This window comes from Mus caroli, unplaced genomic scaffold (genome assembly GCF_978045245.1).
Source record: "Mus caroli unplaced genomic scaffold, Mus_caroli_1 scaffold_7, whole genome shotgun sequence".
NCBI classification, from domain to species: domain Eukaryota; kingdom Metazoa; phylum Chordata; class Mammalia; order Rodentia; family Muridae; genus Mus; species Mus caroli.
Window position 1 is genome coordinate 93,464,880 of NW_028227262.1, and position 21,990 is coordinate 93,486,869.

General features: G+C 50.1%; 1 protein-coding gene and 1 long non-coding RNA gene across 8 annotated transcripts in view; both read right to left on the reverse strand.

The window, feature by feature from the left end:
* Window positions 1-4,284, reverse strand: part of Adcyap1r1 (ADCYAP receptor type I) — a 49,806-nt gene extending 45,522 nt beyond the window's left edge. For 3 of the 6 annotated variants that reach the window (XM_029478654.2, XM_021164752.3, XM_029478653.2), the window contains exon 1: window positions 3,860-4,283. The gene's annotated coding sequence lies outside the window, so the exon portion shown is untranslated. Of the gene's footprint in view, window positions 1-3,600; window positions 3,825-3,859 lie in introns of those variants that run through there. The other 3 variants (XM_085840602.1, XM_021164754.3, XM_029478652.2) reach the window with 3 other exon arrangements.
* A 37-nt stretch (window positions 4,285-4,321) lies between these two features.
* Window positions 4,322-21,990, reverse strand: part of LOC110295571 (uncharacterized) — a 58,723-nt gene continuing 41,054 nt past the window's right edge. For both annotated transcript variants that reach the window (XR_003836943.1, XR_015047634.1), the window contains exons 4-5: window positions 5,853-6,080; window positions 4,322-5,735 (exon numbers count right to left, since the gene is read on the reverse strand). This is a non-coding gene — a long non-coding RNA (uncharacterized LOC110295571). The remainder of the gene's footprint in view (window positions 5,736-5,852; window positions 6,081-21,990) is intronic.

Below are 21,990 nucleotides of genomic sequence, written 5' to 3' on the forward strand. Positions count from 1 at the left end.
ACATCAGGGGTCCATCCCTCGCTTCTCCATACAGACCTGGGTTCCACACATGCCCTCCATAGAGCCACCTCTAGAGCAAAACAGCAGGAGGCAAGGAGGAGGTAGGGGAGGCTGGAGCCAGTCTAACAGCTAGGGACACTAAAGGGCTATGCCAGGAAAGGGGGATGGCACTGAGTGAGAAACTATTGCTACACCCCCACCAAGGGAAGAGATTTTCATGGCCACTGAGTGGAGCCACCAGAGAGCCATTTGGGATAAGGACTAGGTTGATGGAAAGTGGGCAGAATTCTGAGGTCTGAGACAACATGACAACGAAGGATCCCTGGAAGATGTGTCAGGAAAGAAAGGTCCCAGGAGGACAGCAGGACAAGAGAGAAGCAGAGGGGAGGGTGAGCTTGCTACGCGAGCCATAGGTTCTCAGTGAGGAGATTCCAAGGTGCATAGTGGCTGCCAGGACTCTCAGCCAGTACGCCACATGCCCATCTGCCAGGGAGAAAGTGGAGGAAGCCAGGCACTACTCAGAATCCAAGGAGAGCTGGGAGGAGAGAGACCACCCTAGCCTTGGAACACTGCCTCCTGGAAGCCCACCAGTGCACTTACTCGCTCTACCCTCTGGCGCCCAGCCCTGAACAAGGCTGTTGAGGTCTTGCCAAGTTTACTGCGAGACCCAAGGTGAGATTTAGGGTTGTCGTCTCCCTCTTAGGAGGAACAGGAGAAGGGGTTCAAGAACGAATCAGCATGCTAAGACAACATCAGAGGTATTTAAGGTGTGCTGGCTCCAGCGACACTGCAAGGGTGGGGGCATCCTCTGAGTACAGTGGAGACTTCCCCCAGGACTGACAGACAGATGCCTCTTGGAGACCAAGTGGAACAGCTTGTGCTCAGGCACCTTGAGCCCCCAGATCAGACATCCTTTCTCTTCAACCTTTTAGACCCTCTCACCTCTAACCTTCCATCCCGGGAGCTAGCGAATCTTTCTGGCTGCTCAGATTCACTTTGTTCCTAATTTTTGAACAACCAGAAAGTCAAGTACAGTTTCTAATCAGTGCATTTTTTAAGTAGCCAGGAAATTTTTTAAAAATTGAATTGCCTGAAGAATGAATTGCATGAAATCAAAATATTGGGTGTCTGCAATGTTTGCTAAAACATAATCACGTTTAGTTTCTGTTCATACATCCTCTGCAGGACAAAGTCATTATAGTCAAGTGCAATGCCTACAGAGTCTAAAATACTAACTAGATTCACGGGGGAGGGGGCGGGGGGGGGGAGTCACATCCCATGTTCTAGGCTCCTGCAACACAGTGTATACACACACACACCACACATACACACACCTGAACCTTCATTAAGGCTGGCTTTGTGACCAAGTGTTCCCAGACCTTGCGTGAGAATGTCTTTCTGTTGCTCCCTACCTCCCTCTCTCATCCCGGCGCCCAGGCAGGTGTCAAGGGACGCGTACATGCCTTCCCAGCTGTGTGTCACTCCTCTGTGTGTCAGTGTGGGGGTGGGTATCATTGTGTGCTTCTGACGGCATCCAGAGCTCAGTACAAACACATCACAGCAAAGGGTTTTCCTGCCTCCATGTTCCCAGGCAGCTGGAGCGTGAGGGCCAATCCATTCAGACGTACAAGCCCAGCTCCTTCTAGTCAGAGGTGGCCGGAAGCTTCTGAGGCCTCTCTGCCTTCTGGGGGGGGGGGGGTAAAAAGGCCCCCACCTCTCTTGCCTGGGGCATCACAGCTCTCCTCACACACATTCTCGGGCCCTTCAGTCACCTCAGGGTCAGCTCCAAAGCCAGTGGCTCTCGGGTAAGCATGGCACTCCTGATCCTAGGCAAACCTCTGCACTGGGTGCCCTGGGTCCTGCCATTTGGTCAAAAATCCTGAGCGATGAACAGAACACATCCCTGCCAGACCACCTCCTCAGTGAGAAAACCGCCTTGTGGCCCTAGCTACTGTCCTTTGTAGACTCTCACCTGGGTGCTGATCTATAAATATCCACTGAGTCCATGTCACCATTCAATACAAATGGAAGAAAGGAATGTCCAGAAGTAGGAGCATGACAGAGAGGTGACCACGTGAGAAAACAAGAGCTCCAAAGTGCTTCCCCAATCAGCCCCCCATGAGCCTGAAACACACACACACACACACACACACAGGATGTGAATGCGAGCTTTAGTCTGGCTCAGTCTTGGAAGTACAGGAAAAGGTCCTCCTCCAGGCTCACCACAGACGTGTTTCCTCACTACACAGAGACAGACAGACAGACCCTTGAGGATCTCAGCACAGATGTACCACCACCCATGAACCACTGCTGATGGCAGAAAGTAGGAAGGACCACATCTGACTCCTGGTCACACCACACACACTTGTTGATGGATTGGTCAGAAGATCTGGCTCAAGGCCGGCTCCAGCATGTCCTGTCTTTAATTTGTGTGTTCCGAGTTTGGCTTGTGTCCAGACTGGGGCCTTTGCCTGTTCTTTCCAAGGTCAGTGAGGAGCAGGAGTCCTAGGCCTGCACTTGGGAATGGGGGCTCCTCCAGCCTTACCTGCCACCATATCAGATGCATCTCAAGGCCTGAACAAAGAGCTACCTGCTATCCCTGGGCTCCAAAAGGCTCAATCACAGTACAAGTACCCTTGTCCCAAACCCACAGCCACCCTCCAGTCTGCAGCTTGACCTTCTGAATGGCCTGCCTCAGTCCAACTGCAGTCTGGGGGCAGACTGCCTTCCACGTCCTCTGTATGGGCTCTAAATTCCTACATACCCTCACAGGAATGCACCTGAGCTGCCAAAGAAAAAAATCCAAACAGATGCCCATTTCTCTTTCTTTAGGTCATGAGGGAATTATGGGACATATAGCCTGGAGTAAAGAAAAGTAGTCACAGCAGCCCTGAAATGGACTGAGGAATTAGCCAGACCCCTTCTCATGCCAAGATGGTCCAGAAGGCTCTGGGTTCCTAGAACTGAAGCTCCACTCCCTATCCTTCCTGCGTGTTTGCTCCTGGAGATCTACTTCCACGAACTGGTGCCTGGTCCCTTCAACCCCCCAAACCTGCCATGCTCTTGCTGACAATATGATCCTGCTCCCAGCAGTCAGCTAGCTACTGCAGAGCCTGGGCCTTTAAAACAAACATCAGGGGTCTCGGATGGGCCCACTTCAGCAACCCCACTCCCACAGCGGTTTTCCCCCACAGGCCCTGCAGGGCGTTTCCTTGTTAGACCACCAACCCCCAAGTGTCTCTTAGTCAACCTCTCCCCGCGCCCAGGGGAAAGACTATCCTTAGGATAATCCTATAGCCGTAGGACTATCCTTTTAAAAACAATGCTAAAGGTTATCTCCATTGGGGGCACAAACTAAACTGATCCCTATCCTACCTCCGCAGCACATAGCTTGTCCATCCCTCAAACGCCCTGCAGACTATAGAGCCCAGTTCCCAAGAGACCTTCCAGCATTTCTTTCCAAATCCACGTAGGCACTTTGGTCCAACCTGGAGACAGGGAGATAGAGCTCTGGGGGAACCCTGGCCGTAGTGTCATTCGTGCCCCTGAATGCCTCTTTCTGGCACCAGAAAAGGCTGAGACAGCTAGGCCGATACTCACTGAATGGTCTACAATAATGTGCTCCACGCCACAGTCCGACACTTGGATGGGGCAGAGAGAAGCGTAGGCAGCCCGCGGCGGCGGGAGAGGATGGGCTCCGACTCTGTGCCCCGCGTTGGCCCTCGCTGGCTTTGGGTTTGGCAGAGCACGCGGCTCCTGGAGACCTCTGGGCTGAAGGAGGGGTCCAAGGGCCCCACTGGAAAAGGGTCTGGCGCTGGGCGAGTGCGGAGCAGAAGGACAGGCCAGGAGTGGTCCTTACCTGATGGCCTCCGGGCTGGTCGGGACTGCTAGGCGCCGGGGCTGAAGGTGCAGGAGGGCGCGCAACCCGCGAATCCGCGCCCAGAGCCGCACTGGCTGGAGCGTGTGCGCCGCGGAGCGCGCGCCGAGCCTGGTCTCTCGGTGCGTGTGGCCGCGAGCAGCCAAGTCTGTGTGTCCCTGCGCCGCGGTGTGTGCGTTCTGCACAAGGGACCGCGCTGCTCCAAAGTCGCAGCTAGTCGCAGTCGCAGCTAGTCGCAGTCGGGAATGGGAGCGAGGTGTCCCTCGTCTCCTTTTGCCCACCCTGTGCCGCTCGACCAGCTCTGTCCTGCGGGAGAGGCGCCGCCTCTGCTGCGCAGCCAGGCCCGGGGCCGAGGGAGGCGATAGACCACCGCCTCCCCGGCAGACCTCGCAGGCGGGGGGTGGGGTGCAGGCCAATGAGAGCCCGGGGGCGGGGTTAGGCCGGGGTGGGGGGGCAGAGATGGGGAGCTGGATGAGGACCACCGCGCTGACACAAGCCAGAGCTGCAGCAGGGACCCAGGGCGCGGAGGCGGAGGTAACAGCCCCCCTTTCCCAGTTCTGTCGCAGAGCTTCCGGGCTGAGTTGTGCCTTCCTCAGGGCTCACCACCTTTCTGTCCAACCGCAAAACATCCACGAAAGAAAGCCCTTTCCCTCTCTGTGTTCCAAGCCTCCTCTGGCAACCTGCCACCTGAGCAAGTCCCTGACCCTCTTTGGGCCCTCCTTTGCTCACAGTCAGGGGTCTACAAGGGTTGAATTGCAGGTGCCTATCTAGATGTCCTCGATTGTGACACCCCAAAGAACACCCCTATAGCCAGAAAAGGAGTGGAGGTGCTTACGGGAAGTCTGTTAAAAATAAATGAGACTGCCCTGCCAGCTCTGGGAGTTTGGGTGTGCGGCCTGATGTTTCTGAGCCTCCACTTCTTCACCTGCACCACAGTCATCGTTTCTATTTCTGGGGTCATGAGAAGAACAACATTGAGTAGGAACAGTCTGTGTGCCAGGAGCAAACTTGTACTAGGCTCATATATTCACTGATGCTAAACAAATTACTATTGTTGTTGGTGATGTGGTGTGCTCACCCTTCTTCTGGTACAATTTGATAAGCAGGAGCTTAATGAGCAGAACTCAGTCAAATAAGGTCACAGTGCCAACATCCTGCCACCTCCAGTTTGGCATAACTGTGCCCAGTCACAGCATCCTGAGTTCTTTGTATCCCCATCACTTAGTCTCAACTGGCTTCTGTCATTGCCTGTTCAGGCAAGTTCTGAGCCACCCTTGATGTGTGTCCTTCTGAAGAACCCTCAAGGAAGAAGAGGGAAGGAGAAAGAACTTGAGCCTTTTGTTAGCAAGCTCAGTCTCGCTGAAAACAAAAGGACAAGGACATGGAGAAGACCCATGAACGGGAGCCACACAGAACCCTAACTGGTAAGACCTACATGATCATTTTACATCCTACTTCACAATGAAAACAGTAAGGCTAAGAATAGGAAGCAACCTGATGCTCCAGAAAGATGTATGGAGTGTCCTATATACAGACAGCAAGTTCACGATTCCCCACTTAGTCCAGGAAGCACTGGTCCCACTTCGTCACCTCGTCGACAGCTGGCACTCGCTTGTGTTCTTTTAGGCCATGTTCCAAAGGAATATGTCTTCTCTCTTAAGAGTGGCCAGGGTCCCTCTAGTGAGAGTACAGCTAGACGCTGGGCAGAAAGTCAGCAGTCAATCAGGATCAGCACTAGAACGCACTGCATCGCTCTCCGGTCTGTTTTCCCAAACTGGAGGTCAGCTTCTCTACTTGGCCTCCAGCCTTGATGTAGGACGGATCAAATGAGATGTCACCTGTGAACGTACCCTGCGAACTGCGAGACATTCAAGGGGAGGCAGGGCTGTTGATAGCCTCCACATAGGAAGTGGACCATGAAACATAGGACATTGGCACTAGGGGCTGCAAGGGAGGGGGAGATGCAATCACTTACCCACAGTAGATCAGATCACTCCAGAAATGTTGAGAGTCAGGACTTCACTGCGGGAATCCTGACGCTTTGAGGTTGTGCATCCAGTTCCTGGCTTATTACATATTGCTGGTTCTTCATGTCTGTGTCTGGGAACCAGAGCCCCGCTTTCTGTTGTGTGTTAGCAGGTGCACATCATGGTATATGAGAAAGACAGTCATGGTGGGTGTCTTCCTCTATCCAGGCAGCCAGCTGTGCAGAAAGAAGTGAGACATTCATGTAAACCCATATGTCTTCCCTTTGCTTCACAGCCTATGGCCTGTGTCTCTGAGTCCCCGGCAGACTCCAGGTAGAGGACAGTCAGACTTACGGTCCTACTTGTACCCAACCTAAAAGGAACCCTCAAGGGCAGAATGGGGGATGAGAAACCATGACACACGGAGGCAGGTATGCCTGAAGTCATCCAAGAGTGATGCTTTTTCCTAGTTGATTCACGTCACAGGAGCACAAAGATGACTTACCAGACCCCAGCAGATGAATGTGTTGTGAGTTATGCCCTCCACCATTCTGTAGGCCCAGCATGGGCTTCTTTGTCTTGTGCCTGACTCGGGGATTTGTCTCCGGCTCTCCTAATAAATGTGTTCCTATGAATAAGAACTATACCAATGCTGGTCCCCTGAACCAAGAACAGAGTCAAGATTTCCCATTATCTCTATGGTCACTCACCCAAAAAGCCAACTTTAGGTCAAATTCTAACCTTGACTCTCCATGCTTGGCAGCTTACCGTCCCCACCCTCACGGCCTGGCTCTGGAAAGCATTGGGGTCGGAACTAAAGGTTCCCAGAGTCCTCTTGAGATACCTTCCCTCCCAGAATTGGAGAATGAGGAAATCCACGGTTCCTACCCTGAGGTGCTCACTACCTCATCCCTCTCCACAAGCCAGCCAGCTGGGCAGGCAGCAGCTGAAAAATATGGGTTTTAATTCAATTTCCTGAGATGAGGGATTGAGGGAGATGAATGCCAGGCCACCCTACCCAGCATTCATCTCTCCTGCACAGCCGTTCCTTCCGTGACACAAGCCCAGCCCTGGCGCCACTCAGACATAAGCGATACCTTCCAGAACACAGGTGTCTCGGGGTAAAGAGCTGGCATCCCTGGCAGGCTCCCACTCTGTAGAACCAAGGCTGCTCAGGATTCCTGGCCCTGTCTGCTGGAGAAAGGACCCTTCTTAACTATTCTCAACAGAATCTCTTTGAAAAAAACACCCCTGCCCAGGCCTCACCACCACAGATAATTAGATAATTGGTCTGTGGAGAGGCTTGGGTAAGAGTGTTTTTTTGAAAGCTCCCTAGGGTGTTTTAACATACAGCTGGAGTGCTCTGGAACACTGTGAGAAGCCCTCCCCATGCCTTGCGTGCAAGCCTCCCAAAGTGGTCTGCTCACACAGTCAGAGCAGGGACCTGGTGGATCTGGTCCCCAGACCTAAGGACACCCTGAGATAAAAGGAAACGCATGTTAGTTCTCTATCTAGAGCCATGCTGTGCAGACAGTGGCCTTGGTGTACTTGAAATGCCCTGAGGTGCCCTGGAAGCTACCTGGAGTTGAGAAGGAGAGAAGGGCATCTTCAGAGGGACTAGGCATTCCTCAGAGACCAGGCTTAAGTTCTCTCTGGCCCCTACCCATTCCACAGCCCAGTCCTGGATAGAGATGTGTGAGGCAAAGACTACTTGGAATGAGAAGCAGGGGGGGGTGACAGGGGCAAGAGTTAGGGCTGTCACTCATAAGGCTCAGGACCAGAAATGATGCTCCAGTTACAAGGCATTATAGCTACCTGCAGAGCAGGTCTTGGATCAGAACCAGCCCTGTGCCTCCCTAACTCGTAGATAAGAACTTACGCGTCTGGAAAGTTGGAACATATGGGTGTCAGGGTAGACTGGATGAGATAAATAATTCCTTGGATCCCAGAGGAAAAGCAAGAGACCTGTGCAGACCTACATCTCTCTGACCTATGTACATAGATGTGCAAGTCCAGCCCAGAGGAGTGCAGAGGCAAATATGCATACTCAGTGCACCTTCCCATGCAGCATGCACCCCCAGAGGTGTGAGCCAGTGGGTGGTACCACACGCAGATTCATGCTCAGAATATACATCTTCTCCTCTGGGATAGAGATCTTCCCTCCTGAGGGCTCGCAAGCAGACCGCAGGGCCTGTCTGCAGAGGCAGGGCTTCATCACTCTCAGGCAATGCTTGTCAGAGAATGAGTGACATTTCCCATTCGCCTTCTGTAGTGCCTTCCCCAGGGACTCAACTGGTTACTCATGGGAGCCAGACGTTCTCAGAACCCATAGTTGATGGAGAATGAAATAGTTCTTTTCTCACACCATCTCCTCTCTCTCTCTCTCTCTCTCTCTCTCTCTCTCTCTCTCTCTCTCTCCCTCCCTCTCTCTTCTGCTCCCTCCCTTGACCCATAGGAGTCTTTTCATATCCCTACATCCCTTTCTCTGTCTTCTTCATACCTGGTATTTGTGCACAGCCTCTTCAGTTGCAGAAATTACCACTCCAGCCTATATCACAAATCGGACACATGAATTCAAGGCCACTTTGCACATACCTACCCTCAGCTAGGAGCAGGTCTGCTACCCCTGGCTAGCTCTAGCTCCTGTCACAATAAATTCATACATCACGTCTACTCCCTCCCTGCAGATATCACAGTCAAAGCCAGTTCCCACTTACTGCCCCTGCACTTTCCTGGAGTCCGTCTTAACTGCTCTAAAAATGACAGTTTGCCCGAGCCCCACACCATTCCTGGCTCTAATAAAGAGCCTCTGCAGGCACAGGGGTATAGAAATTGCAGATAATTTGTGTGGGAGGAGGCAGCCTGTGTAAGGCATGAATACAACCATTCCCAGAAAAAGCAGTTCAGAATAATGGAGGGCCTATTACAGGCTGAGACCTGAGTTGGTGTCATACAAATGATGTTGATAATTATATTAAAAGTAGAGCAAATAGAATGTTATTTGATGATCAACTTTGGGAACATGTTGGCCGCTGATAAAATAATGGTTTTGCTGTGACTGATGGGGAGAACTATCTGCAAAAAATTCATAGGGTCCTTGGGCTCCAGACCCTAAGCTTGTGGGAAGGGTCTGGCGTAAGGCTTTGCAAATATTCAAGATCGAGTATGTATGGCTTTGATGTTCTAGTGTCACTCAAAATGTTACTGAAAACTTAGTGGCTTAAGGTAATATACCCGGTATGTGTCACAGTGCCATGGATTCAGGGATTGAACAGGGAGTTCTGCTTGGAATGTTATAAGGAACCAACCAAAAGGAGACCCAGCCCAGGGTTTCCATGGAGGCACAGGGTCTTATCCCAAGGGGTTGGCTGAATTAAGTCGCTGTGGTTGTAGAACTTGGGCCTTAGCTTTTAGAGGTGCTGCTGAGAGCCCAATCTTGCCACTGTAACCCTCAGCATTGTGCTGCCTCTCTGCCCTTGATATCTCTTTCAAAGAGCTCATCTGATGGGCTTAAGATCTTTCATAGTAAGTTCGCTGTTCCCACACCTAAAGGCAACTCACTGGGAAACAGACTCAGTAACATCAGCAAGATCCATTGTCCTTTGACTCATAAGAGCTCCAATCAAGAAATCAAAATCACGCAATATTATAGGTCCTGTCCACACCCAAGAGGGTGGGATAGTATGGGACTGCACACTAAGGACAGGGACTGTAGGTACTTAAGTTTTAACCTACCACAGTCCCCATCTTCTGGATCATGGAGTATGCGGACTGGACTGGAACTCCCTGCTACAGCAGGTCTCTGAAATCAGAGGCTGTGCTTATCTGGTTGCATACCCAGTATTGGGCATCCACTCTGGGCTGATTACAAGTGAGTCTCCAACCCCTATGGCTATTATACCTCGGTAGGAAGTCCAAAGCCCTGGACAGAGAAAAATAACTACATCAACCTGTCCAAAGCCACAGATGGTAAGGCTGAAACAATGTATGCAGCACTCTTCAGGAGCTTACAATGTGACAGGCTCTGGGATGTCATCTTAGGAACTCATCAAGCTGTATAGGTTAGGGACATGGTAATCATATGTATGCAGGTGAAGAACCCAAGTCTTGGATAGATAAAGTTGTTTGTCCAAAGATGCTGCCAGCCCTCTCGGTTCAACCCTAATGTCACTGATGCTACTTCTGTGTATCAGGAGACAGATGTGCAAGAAGAGTCAAAGATGCTCAGCTACCTCCCCGACCCCTGCCCTTCTCTTCAGGTTCCTGTGGAAATCAGCCCTGGATCTGTTTCACCCTGGCATGACCACCACAGAGAGAGAGGTGTTTGCAATTATTCTTAATTAGCCTGACTGACCATCTCTGTCACCAGGCTGTCTCTTTAGCCACTTCTTTGTGTTTTGAGGACACTTCCACAGAATGAGGAAACTAATCTGCAGTGGCCTGGAGGGAAAGGTTATAGAAGGATGCTGGCCAGGGGTGAGCTAAGGCATCTTCATAAGATGCTAGCCTCAGTATCTCTTTGAGCCTGCTGCTTCTACTAGTCCCCCTGTGGGAAGCCTCCCTCAGTGCCAGACTAAGGGGCTACCTCCATCATCCTTATTGCTGGAAGAAGCAACCAGCCCACTCCAGAAGGAACCCATTTGCTCAGAACCCTTTCTTCAGATCTCTGCACTCATTACCTTCCTCAGTCTCGTTCACATATCGCGGACACCATGAGCCCTGTCATCTCCTCCTGCTTCACTGAAGCAAGCAATACTGGCAAGACAGACACTTCAGAACTAGCCTTCAGGGTTCAAACTGCCAGTTTGACACATTTAACTTCCTGTGCCTCTATTTCCTCACTGAGAAAGCAAAACTAAATAACAGTGTTGGGTATTTAAGGTTGTTAGGGAAAGTGTGTGTGTGTGTGTGTGTCTGTGTGCCTGTGTATGTCTTTGTGTCTTGGAGAGATGTATGATGCTTAGCATAGGGTAAACATGTAAAAATAAAGTTAGGTTTTTCCTTGCTTGCTAATTTTCTTTTTTCATATTGTTTTTGCCAATTTGTTTGCTTTACTTTTGTTTGTTTACTTGCTTGCTTGCTTGCTTTTGGCAGGCTCTCCCTACTTAGCCCAGGCTAGACCAGAGATGCCCTTCCTTCCTTCCTTCCTTCCTTCCTTCCTTCCTTCCTTCCTGGCAGTGCTAGGGTTAATGCACAGCCACACCACTGTTGCCCTTTTCTTCCACAGCGTTCTCTGCGCACATGCTATGCATCACCTGTCTCTTTCTGTAAGACTTGTCTCCCCTAAGCCAACACAAACTGCCTGAGGACCAAGGCTTCCTTCACTTGTTGCTCCAGCCCCAGTATAGGGTAGCTGGACACTGTTGTGAAACTGAAGACTGAATCCCAGCTTCCCTAGGCACCCTCAGAAACCGAACTTCCAGAGAATAAAAAGAAGTTTCTGTTTTCCCAGCATCTCTTGGCTGTGTCACTCTGATCCACAGCCATAGGCCCCATTTCTAGACCATACACTCCTCTGCAACACAGTCACCAAGTACCAGAGTCCAGCCTACCAAGTCTGAGACCCCTGCCCTAAAATCCTGAAGGTTTTGGCTTTCTAGAATAGACCACATGACTCAGAGATTCCACAATAAAACTACCCGAGCATCACTGATAGGAAGCAGGACACTTGGAAAGGAAACCTAGACTTTCAGAAGAAACTCAGAACTGGATCATGGGAAGATCTGGAGAGACCAGCTGGCTCCCTTTCAGTGTTTTTTTTTTAAAGGCAAGTGATGCTTGTGTGTGCCTAGGGCTGGGCCGGTGGACAGAACGGTGGGAAAGGGCTCCCCTGTGAGGGTTGCTAGGCACTGGCAGAGCTGGGGGAGGGGACAGAGCTGCCTGGCCCAGTCAGCAGAGCCAACACTGCATCCTAATGAGGCTACTGGGGGAGGGAGGTGGGCAAGACTGTTCCTAATCCCATTACAGCTGCTCATCCAGCTGCCAGTGCTGGCAGGACCCCAGGCCCCAGCACTTCCCTCTCCTCCCTGATCAGGACAGTCCTCAGATTCAGTCTGCAGAGAACCTTAGATACTGAAGGTTTTCTATAGCTGAATTCTCAATCCCTGTGTCTGTGCCATGAATGACGGGGAGGTAAAGGCAAGGATGGTGACACCCAGAGCCTGGAGTGTGTCTGTGCCATGAATGATGGGGAGGTAAAGGCAAGGACGGCGACACCCAGAGTCTGGAGAGTAGAAAGACTGAGCCCAGAAAAGATGGCAGAAGTTCCTAAGAAGCCCTGAGCATGCCCACAATAGACTCAAGCCAGCCATTACTGCATCCCAGCCAGGCCTGGCCCCCTACCCTGTCTCAAACTGGCCTCTAACCCTAGCTTCTGAGAAAGCCTTGGCTCAGGCCACAAAATGACCTGTAATCTTCATTCAAGACAGAGCCCTGACCCTACTCAGAGTCTCCAAGCAGTGGGCATCTTTGAACTTCTTCCAGCTCCATAGAGCTCTCTCGGAAGACAGGATTCTTCTTACAGAATCGTCGGTTCCCTGAGACCTACTGGCTTCTAGAAACTAACAGCAGCCCATACTCCCTTCCCGTGTTCCTGAACTCATCCTGCCCTGGTGTGTGTGTGTGTGTGTGTGTGTGTGTGTGTGTGTGTGTGTGTCATTAATTTCAGAAGTAGCTTTGTGCCAAATGTCCTTCCAGTCTCTGTCCAGAAAGAGTCTAAGTGGAGGTCAGTGGGCAGATGTTAGTCCCACCCAGAGTCAAGACATGGATGATGGGAACAGCGTCATGTTGTTGGAGATGGAGATGCAGTCTGGTGATAGAATTGGTGAGCGACTATGAAGGAAACCACCCTGTAGGTCCTGAGTGAAAGTGTGCTGTTGACATGAACACAGCCACACCCAGGACCCTAGTCTCAGACCCTTCGGAAAACAGCAAATTCGTCTTTCCCCACTGGAAGTGAGACTCTGGGCTAGAGAAGAAATTCCAAAGCCTTCCTTTCTGCCCCATTAGTAGATGTTGATAGAGTGTGCAGAAAATCTCCACCATAGCTTTCTCCTCATAGATGTTTACAGCCTAAAGACTGTTCCCTACAGAGACTGCTCATCCTGATATTAGCTAAACCTGCCTCATTGACCAAGCTGTTTGCTATAAACCCTACCTCCTTATTTATCTGTATCTAATGATCTTGTGTCTTGTTCACAATTGCAATGACTGAGTCACTCTGCCTCTCTCTATCAATTCTTTATAATAGTCCTGCTAAGCTTCTGGGGTGCTGAGGTTTCTTCATTTGAGAGCCCACCCAATCCCAGCTTCTTTATGTATCTGGGTGGTTGTGTTTTCTTCGTTCCCTCAGCACCCCAGCTGAGGCCATTCCTAGAAGCCATTTGCTGACTCAACTCAGCACCACCTGGAGTGAAGTCACTTACCTCCTGGTGGCCATGAGGGGAGAGAAGGAAGGGAGGAGGAGGGAAAGGGGAGAGAGACATGGTGACACTATGCATGCTGTGCATTAGCTGGCTTCTTCCTTCTTTCATTCTGTCCAGGTCGCCAGGCTAATAGATGATGCCACTCACAGTTAAGGCAAGTCTCCCCCATCACTTCCTATCCCACAGGTCAAGTACCTCTCTGTTAACACCCTCATGGACACACCCATAGACTTTTTCGACTCATTCTCTAGGTCATGTCTCTCTGTCTAAGCAAGTTGGCAATAAAGACTGCCCATCACACTACCTTTTCAGTAGCATCTACCTTTTCGAGCTCCTTAATCTAGATAGAGAATTCAGTGTTCATTGATCCAAGCAGGATATCACTCCAGAGGTCCAGACCCACATGTGTAGCAGCCCATTTGAGCCCAGCAGGTCTGGGACACCTCCAGGCCTGTATTTCTATGTTGAACACAAGAGCCTGCTATCTCCACACTTCCCATTGCTCATCTCCTACCAAGGTATCTCCTTTGAGTTCTTAGGGAGTCGGGACCCTGAGTTTTACTCCCACGTGTGTTGCTCATAATCTGTGCAGCAAGCAGTGTCAGTGAGGATTTTCAAGGGGTAGTCACACTACCACACTGAAATTGCTGGGATGCATCCTTTAGGCCATTTTGTCAAATGGAATGCACAGAATTTAAGCAATGACTAAGCTCTTAATGGAACACAACTAGAATGTTGACATTGGGAAGCAGGTCAGTCGGATCCCAACCAGATTTCAAGATGCTGTCCCAAAGAAGTTGCCTGATCTTAGATTTGAAGGTCAAGTCAGGGAAATAGCATGAGTCAGGGGAACTATAGTGGAAAAAACATAAAACACAGGCCATGGAGAAAAGGTACAGCATGCATGGGACCCACTGTACCCAGACCATGTGTTAGAGAGTCAGCAAAAGACAGGTACTGAATTTGAGCTATCTATATATCTATATATCTATCTAGATAGATATATATCTATCAGATCACATGGTCAGGAGTCTTAACCTTCAGCTCAGAGGAAAGCAGTTAAAGAGAGGACCAGTATTTCCCAAGATGCAAAAAAGAAAGGAGGCTGGAGGGTGCAGAGGACAGAACTTAAAGGCTGGCTGCAGACTCAGGTTGAGTCTGAACTAGGAGATTGTGGAAAGGAGAGAGAGAGAAAGATGGAGAAACAAGAGGCCATCTAAAGAGCACAGCTAGTGGGGCTGAGGAGCAGGTTGTATGAGCATGTGATAGCATTTAGGGCACTGGGATGAAAACATCGAGTATATTCTATTGAAGGGAGAATCACGGATGCACCATTCTCTTTCTTCTTCCCATTGGCGGGAACAGAAGTGTGATAGTGTAACCCAGAGTAACCGTGTGAAGAGGAGAGCGCTGCTTCTTCACAAGAAGGATCTAGCTTATGTGTGAATTGCCCTTTTGGATTAGTATGCAAGGAAGGCGTCTGCTTCTCTCTCATTCTGACACTGCTGCTCACTGTTACTATTGATGAGGCAGATCTTCAGAATGATGGACTACCCACAAGGCATTTGGAGGTCGAAGCTGGCAGATTCTATGGCTGTCACCAGGCTGCACGATTGTCTACCTGGTGGATACATTGATGGGGGCAGGAGCCTGGAGAGAGACAGACAGACTTCACATGGATTAAGAACTGGACTTGGGCCAGATGGGTTTGAGGCATCCTAAAGGAAGCTCAGGAAGGGATATCAATGGGGCAAGTGGGGATCTCAGAAAAGATTGAATTTGGAAGAGCAAGCACGAGGTTAGAAACAAATCAGGAGTTCTTCACCCTGACAGCACAAGACTGTTTCAGAATTCGGCTAACCAGGCACAATGTACAAATTCTGATGGAAGGGATTTGAGACAAGATCTGGCATTGGGCTTTCTTAAAGCTCCCCATTGGACTCTCACGAGCAACCAAGGGCAGAACTACTTGGATAGATGAGAACTGAAACACCAGGATAGAAGGCTCAGGGAGGAGGGGCACAGTGAGAAGACCTGAACTCAGCACCTGTCCCCACAGGGCCTCTCACACCTCCTCTTCCTGCCTGGTGATGAGAAAGAGTGATGACCCTTAGCCACTGCCCAGTCAGCCCGTGACAATGGCCATAGGGAACGTGACATGGAAATCAGATTGGACATATATTGTCCTCTCAGCAATAAAGGGCTCTGGAGTGGCATCACCCTCTTTTCTTTGCCTACTTCCCTCCCACACACAGCACGTCAGGAGCTTCTCTAGGCATTGCAGCTGACCTAGGCAAAGACGACCAGGGAGTGTGCGCCACCACAGGACTCCTTAGGAAGGAGCCTTTTGTGTAGGACCAGTATGTGAGTTCTGTCACTGCAGCTGCTGTCCTGTCTGAAAGCACTGGTGTATACTGCAGGCTCATAAGCATTCAAGCTATCAGTTATTCCCCTTATAACTAACCATGTGGTTTTGTTGATCCCATCTACAAAGGAAGAGAACTATGGTTAGCCCTACCAAGACAGAAGTTTGTCTGTGAAACTAGCCTCACAGACCCCATACTGATGGTTCTTCTGCCCCCATCTTCTACTGTTGTTGCTCCCCAGGGTAGATGTGGGAACAGGAGCAGGAATGGGGGAGGCGGTAGTGAGAGGCTCACATGACAAATCACAGGAATCAGGGTGCAGATTTGAGTTTATTGTAAAGCACATACACTTATATAGAGTGTTTGAGCCAATCTCAAACTCTAAATCCTTAGTCAATTGTATCTCGTGATGCTGTCACTGTGCCCCAATGAAAGCCCTGCCTGATGAGGCTCCTGTGACTCCTCAAAGAGAGTCCTGATCTGCCGTATATGGCATTAGATCTAATAAGATGGCTCCTGGAACACTGGTGAGACAAGAAAAAGGAATTGAGGCCAGGACAGTGGCTGATTCCCCCTTCTTCATGGAAGTCCTAACAGGCTACCCCACTGGGACATATTGAAACAACTCAAGTAAATTAAAGGAGTCTCTACCTCAACCACCCAACTCTGCCTTTCCTCCTTCAGGTAAGGCTACTGTGTCCCCCTGTACTCTATCACCTCCCTTGTTGGGTCACCTGCCATTGTGGCAGCCATGTTTCCATTTCTTCATGCACAGCTTAGCCATGTTTCTCTGCCCTCCATGAGGTCTTAGAACTCACACACAGCTGATCCCCCTTGCTGGGCAGAGGCTTCAGATACATTGGTTGCAAGCTGCCATCTAAGCCTGGTTTCAAAGTAGCAGTTGGCCTGGGAAGTGAGAGGGGAGCAGTTTCTGCCTTTATATTCAGGGCTCTGGACACTATTCACTGGGGCTCTTGTGAGTCTTAGCATAGAGATGAACAGCCAAGGCTGCTGACTGAGTGATATATGAAATGACCTTAAACCAAACCCATCCAACACCTTCATTTTGTAGTCAGAACCAGAGTCCCAAAGAGCAACAGTAACCCGATGAACTGAAACCTAGGGTGGTTGGTTCCATCTTGTCCCTGAGGAAAACTATCCCTTAGCACATCACACTCGGAGTCATACATCTTGGATACTTGTGCATATGTCTCCTCTGTCACAATACTCCCGTCTCAGCTGACTACCAGCAAATCTGCCCTGGGTGTTAGCCAATGACCTGAAGGCTCATTTTACCAAAGACATCTTGACAACCATTGGCCTTTCAGCCCCAGAAGCACAGACAAAGTGTGGCAGAATCTCACCAGATCTATCCCAATAGTATCCCCAACAGATACTATCCTAATAGTATCCACATGGCCAACCTCATGGGCATAAGTAATGGCTAATAGATCCCAATCATTCAGCAGAAGCCATAGCACAGATTTCAGAAATCCAAGAAGAAGAATGGATTTTCTTACTGTGCATACTCCTTAATTTCCTGTGTTTGTCCCCAAAGGGCTTTTCCATCGACAAAGCACTTGTTTCCACAGGCAGTGCAGTTGAAGAGAAGCCAGGGATGGAGAGATTAGCGATGGGGACAGATGGGGACAGATGGGGACAGAGGACCTGGAGAGCTGGGGTGGCAGCTCTAATGAAAGGGTAGGAGAGCCCAATCCAGCCCTAGACAAACAGGAACGGGCCAGCTAGGAGTGGAAGCCAGACAAGGCTGCACCAGGAATCAGGTGACCACAAGTCTTTTGTCAAACCAGAATCCAGTCTTGTTGTATAAGTAGTGTTCCAAGGAAAGTGTGTGTTCAGAACCCAAATGAACAAGTTTCTGGGGTCACTGTCTATTCTGAAGAGCTCGTATATTTCTGAGGCTACTTGACATAGCCCTTCATGGGAAGGGCTGGCTACGTAGCTTTTAGGGATCAAGGATGAGCTTGGTGCCTGTAGGCCTTAGCTTGAGGATGCCCTGTATCCCTGATGCTCTGCCTTGGGCATCTCTCAAGATGAGAGATGAAAGTGAAAGTGAACTATGCCCACCATCACCTCCACCCTGATGCATTTGCCCCTTGCCTCTCTGTCCTTGCCTCCGAGATCCTCTCCTAGCCCCCATCTTTTCTTCCTGCTGTACTCAGGACCTTCACTCAACATCTGAACTCTGTAGGTCGTCCTGTTGACCTCTAAGGCTCTCTGACCACAATACCTAGTTACACTCCACACCTCACTGAAAATCTATCCACCTTCTCGACAGGACACAAAGATCTCCTGAGGCTCTCTTCTCAGCCTTCACGCTCCATCTCTATGAATGGCAGCACTCTTTCTTGCTGTCCACACCTAGATCCCCTGTGCCTTTTGGATCCCTTGTCTTTCCTTAGGCTTCCCTGTACCTGCTGGTCCCACACTGATGCCTGCTGAGCCCCCGCAGGTTCTGACTCACTCCTACTCACCCCTCCCCACCACTTCCACCACGGGCAGACCTCATCCCCAGAGGAAGTGATTCAGCACCCAGACTATGCAGCCAGCTATGTGCTTAGTGTCTGTGCAGCTTTGGGTGAGTTAATTAGCCTCTCCGGGACACAGCTTCCCCATGTATAAATCAAAGATAAGAATGATACGTCCCTTATGTAGTTGTGAAAATCAAGTGGTATGTGGAAACCATGCTGGTGCTTAGAAATAGGAACCTGTTAATCACGATGATCTCTGGCCACTTGTCACTGCCCCACTGAAAAATATGGGAACCACAATGGAGTCATATATAAAATTTCAAAACATTTAGTAGCTGTATTAAAACAAAACATGGGGAATTACTTTAATAGTATATTTTATTAAGCCCACTAAATTCAAAATATTATTTCAAAATTCTACCAGCATAAACTATGAATGAGCTGTCTTGCCTTCTTTTTCATTGCCAAGTCTGAAGTCCAGCATTTATTTTACATTCCCACCACATCTGCATTTGAACCAGCCACATGCAGAACATTCAAGTACCACGTGTGCCTAGTGGTAATGGCACTGGCCAGTAGGAGTGTAAATAGTCCCCTTGCTTTATGGTTCCCCCCACAGCAGATTCACTCAAGCACTGTAAATTGCTGCCATGGCTTCCCACCGTGCTGAAGATAAAGTCCCAGCCCTTCCCTGGAGCTGACAGTGTCACCACATCTGACCCTAGTTTGCAGAAGGCATCACCTCTATCCTCCTCAGCCATTAGCTGCAGTTCCTGCAGCCTCCTCACGTGATATGAGACAGGTCAAGTTCATTCTCTCCACCTGTTCTCTCCATGTGCTTTGCTTCTCCCTTTGACCTTTACTCTGTTTATCCATCTTCTTACGTGGGCTGTAGCTTAGAGCTCTAAGCATCTTGCCAGATGTGTTTCTTCATGCCAGATCTACCAATACTTTATGGTCACTATTCATCCCAAGGTATAGGTATCTCCATGCCCACCTCCCATGCTGTTATTCTAGTCTCTTCTCTATATAGCACAAGCACCAAAACCAAAGGGACCTTGTCTGTCTTGATTCAAGCCCTTCCTTTGCAAAGGCAGGTGATCTCAATTAGTGTTTGTTGAAGGAACTGAAGCCCTTGTTCTGGCCTCTGGGTCTCAGGCTCAATGTCAACATAACCTCCCCCATGAGACTGGTCAGGAATTGCCCCTGGATTTTCTAGTATTTGGTCAAGGAATTGCTGCTCTTCAGTTTCTGCTTGGCCATCTGCAATGGATAGCAATTCTGGTTCAATTATAGCCTGTGGAGGTGTAAGGGAATGAAGACCACTCACCATAGAGTCAAGTCTGGGAAAAGAGAGCATCTTTTTCTTTCACATAAAGGGGCTACGGCAGCTGAGGGGAACCCCCATGGACTTGCTGTTTGGTAATAGTTACCTAATTCCAAGGGAAACCCTCTATGATCAGCCATTTCCACTGCTATACAAGGCCTGACTAGGAACCCATGGGCCGCAGGCTAGATGAAGCTACTGAATCATTGCTCTGAACCTGGAAGTCTGCTGAAGTATAATGGCACCTCCTGTCCTGTCCTTGATCTGCCCAGTTGTCCATGGTCAGAAGCAGTAGTTTCTGGGGCTCTCCCAGACACCTACCCTTCCTTTGGACTCCTTTCTCAGAAGCAGCTCTAACATCTCAATTTCTCAAGACAGGAAAGCAATGGTGTGTCCTTAGCAGAGTGCCTATGATCTGATAGATGCTCAGCCACCAGAACCTGGTGCTCTTGGGAGAGACTGGGAAAGAATGCTTTCCCAGCAGTGTGAAGCAATGGTCATAGTAGCTTCTGGGTCTTGGAGATATTTGGTAATAAATGCCCATTAGACATGCACCCTACAAAGACCTGTAGGGCAGTTAGGGCAGCTGTCCAAAGGCCACTAGCTACCTGAAGTCTATTCTGTATCTAAACTCCATTCTTGTCTTCAGTCATTAAACTGGAGAGATAGATAATTTGCCTCTTCCTTTGGTAGGTAGGGAAACCGAGGTCCAGGTCACAAAAGCCCACAGAGTGTTTTGGAGAGCAAAGGTCACTGTGAGGGATACAGCCAGGACCTCAAAGCTATTTTCCCAGGACCCCTGGCCCTAGCACCCCACCCCCACCAACTCAGCCTTTGTCTGATTTGCTGACTGCGACAGCTGGGAAGGCTGAGCCTCACCCTGGCTCCTGCCATCAGCCATCTCTATGTGGCACTAAAGATCGGCTCGGGCACCAGGCCCCGGCAGCAGGCTTGGCAGGTGGCTCTGTGTTGCCAGGGAGACCACAGAGGAGGAAAGCTGTTCCATGAGGCTGCAGAAGGCCAGATGGCCTGGGGTCCCAGAGGTGCTTTTTTGGGGGGACAACAACCTTGTCTGCATACTGCTGGGGTCTCACAGGAATTCAACCACTAAGTACATGAGGGACTGAGGTGCAGAGCCTGGCTAACCAGCTCACTGAGGGGGAGTGTTGAAGACTAAGCCAGTACTCTGGCTCACCCTGGGCTCTGATGGCCAGGTACATAGACAGAGGAACACATAGGCTTGGGTATAAACATGCAGGTTTTCCTGGATAAGACCCCAGACTTTATTCAAGGTCTTTATTAAACTTGCTCCCAGGAACAGCTGGAGATGGAAGGAGACTCCAAACTCTGATATGCAGAAAGCCAATGAGTAAACACAGAGATGGAAATTGCATCCTGGGTGGGACCCAGAAAAGGGGTGCTGAGAAGAGATTGGGGAGAGAAGCCAAGGGCTATGACGGAGAAACCTTGAGTTGGCTCAGCCCTAGAATTGGGAGGATTTTTTGACAGAGCCAGGGATGAATCCCCTCAGAAAGGCCAACCTACCCTGATCTCCTATAATGAAAGCTGACATAGGGTGAGAAGAAAATATAAAAGGAGCCCATTGCAGTCTGCAGATGCTGGGTCTTCTGAGACTCCTAGAGACCCTCAAGGAGGAAACCCATTATCCTCAGGGTGAAGAATGGCTGACATCACATTGGCTCTGCCCTGACTCAGGACAAGATACAAATGACCTCCTAGCCTAGTGCTCAGAAATGCTTAACAGCAAGCCAAAGACCTTGGCCGAGCTTCAGAACAGGCTTGCCTAGGCATCGTCCCCTTAAGTGGCAGGAACCTCTGCCCTCACCCTTACCAGAACCAGAACCAAGAAAGAACCTTACACAGATCCTAGTGAAGGGATGGGATGTGGGACTGGAAGCTGAGGGTTGGGGCGCTGGTAGGGGTAGGAGAATCTCAGCAAGGGACTAGGAGGTATGGGCGTCTTCCCAAAGAAGTTGGGCAGCTAGACTCAACATTTCTGCACAAGATCTGGAGATGCCCAGTTCGGCCCGAGGCAGGGCCCCTGATCAACCTTTCCAGAGGAACTGGGGAAGACTGGCTTGCTGTTCTTCAATCAGACACTCGGGCATAAATTAAAGGGAAAGGGGATCCAGGCTGATTCTCAGGGCTCATGTAACTGAGTTAAATTCCTCCACAGCCCTCTCTGCGCTGCAAACAGAAATTCCCACCTGCTGGAGGTTGTCACACAGGCAGCCTGGGCTCCCTTGAGAGCTGGAAGCTGCCTGCAGCCTGGGGCCTCCCGCCCCCAGCCCCCGCCTGCTGCTGGAGCTGTCATCCCTGCTCCCTAACAGGCTGATTATCCCCATCTGGGGAAAACAAAACATGTCAGCCTTGTGCCTGAGAAGAGGCCTGTCTCCTTAGTGAGGCATAATATGAAGAAGCTCCCAGCTTGCATCTGCTGTGCGATAGGGCTGAGCAACCTCAGGTCTCCTAGTAAGGCTTTCTCCTCTTCTGGTATCCCCTGCTCCCAGAAGCCT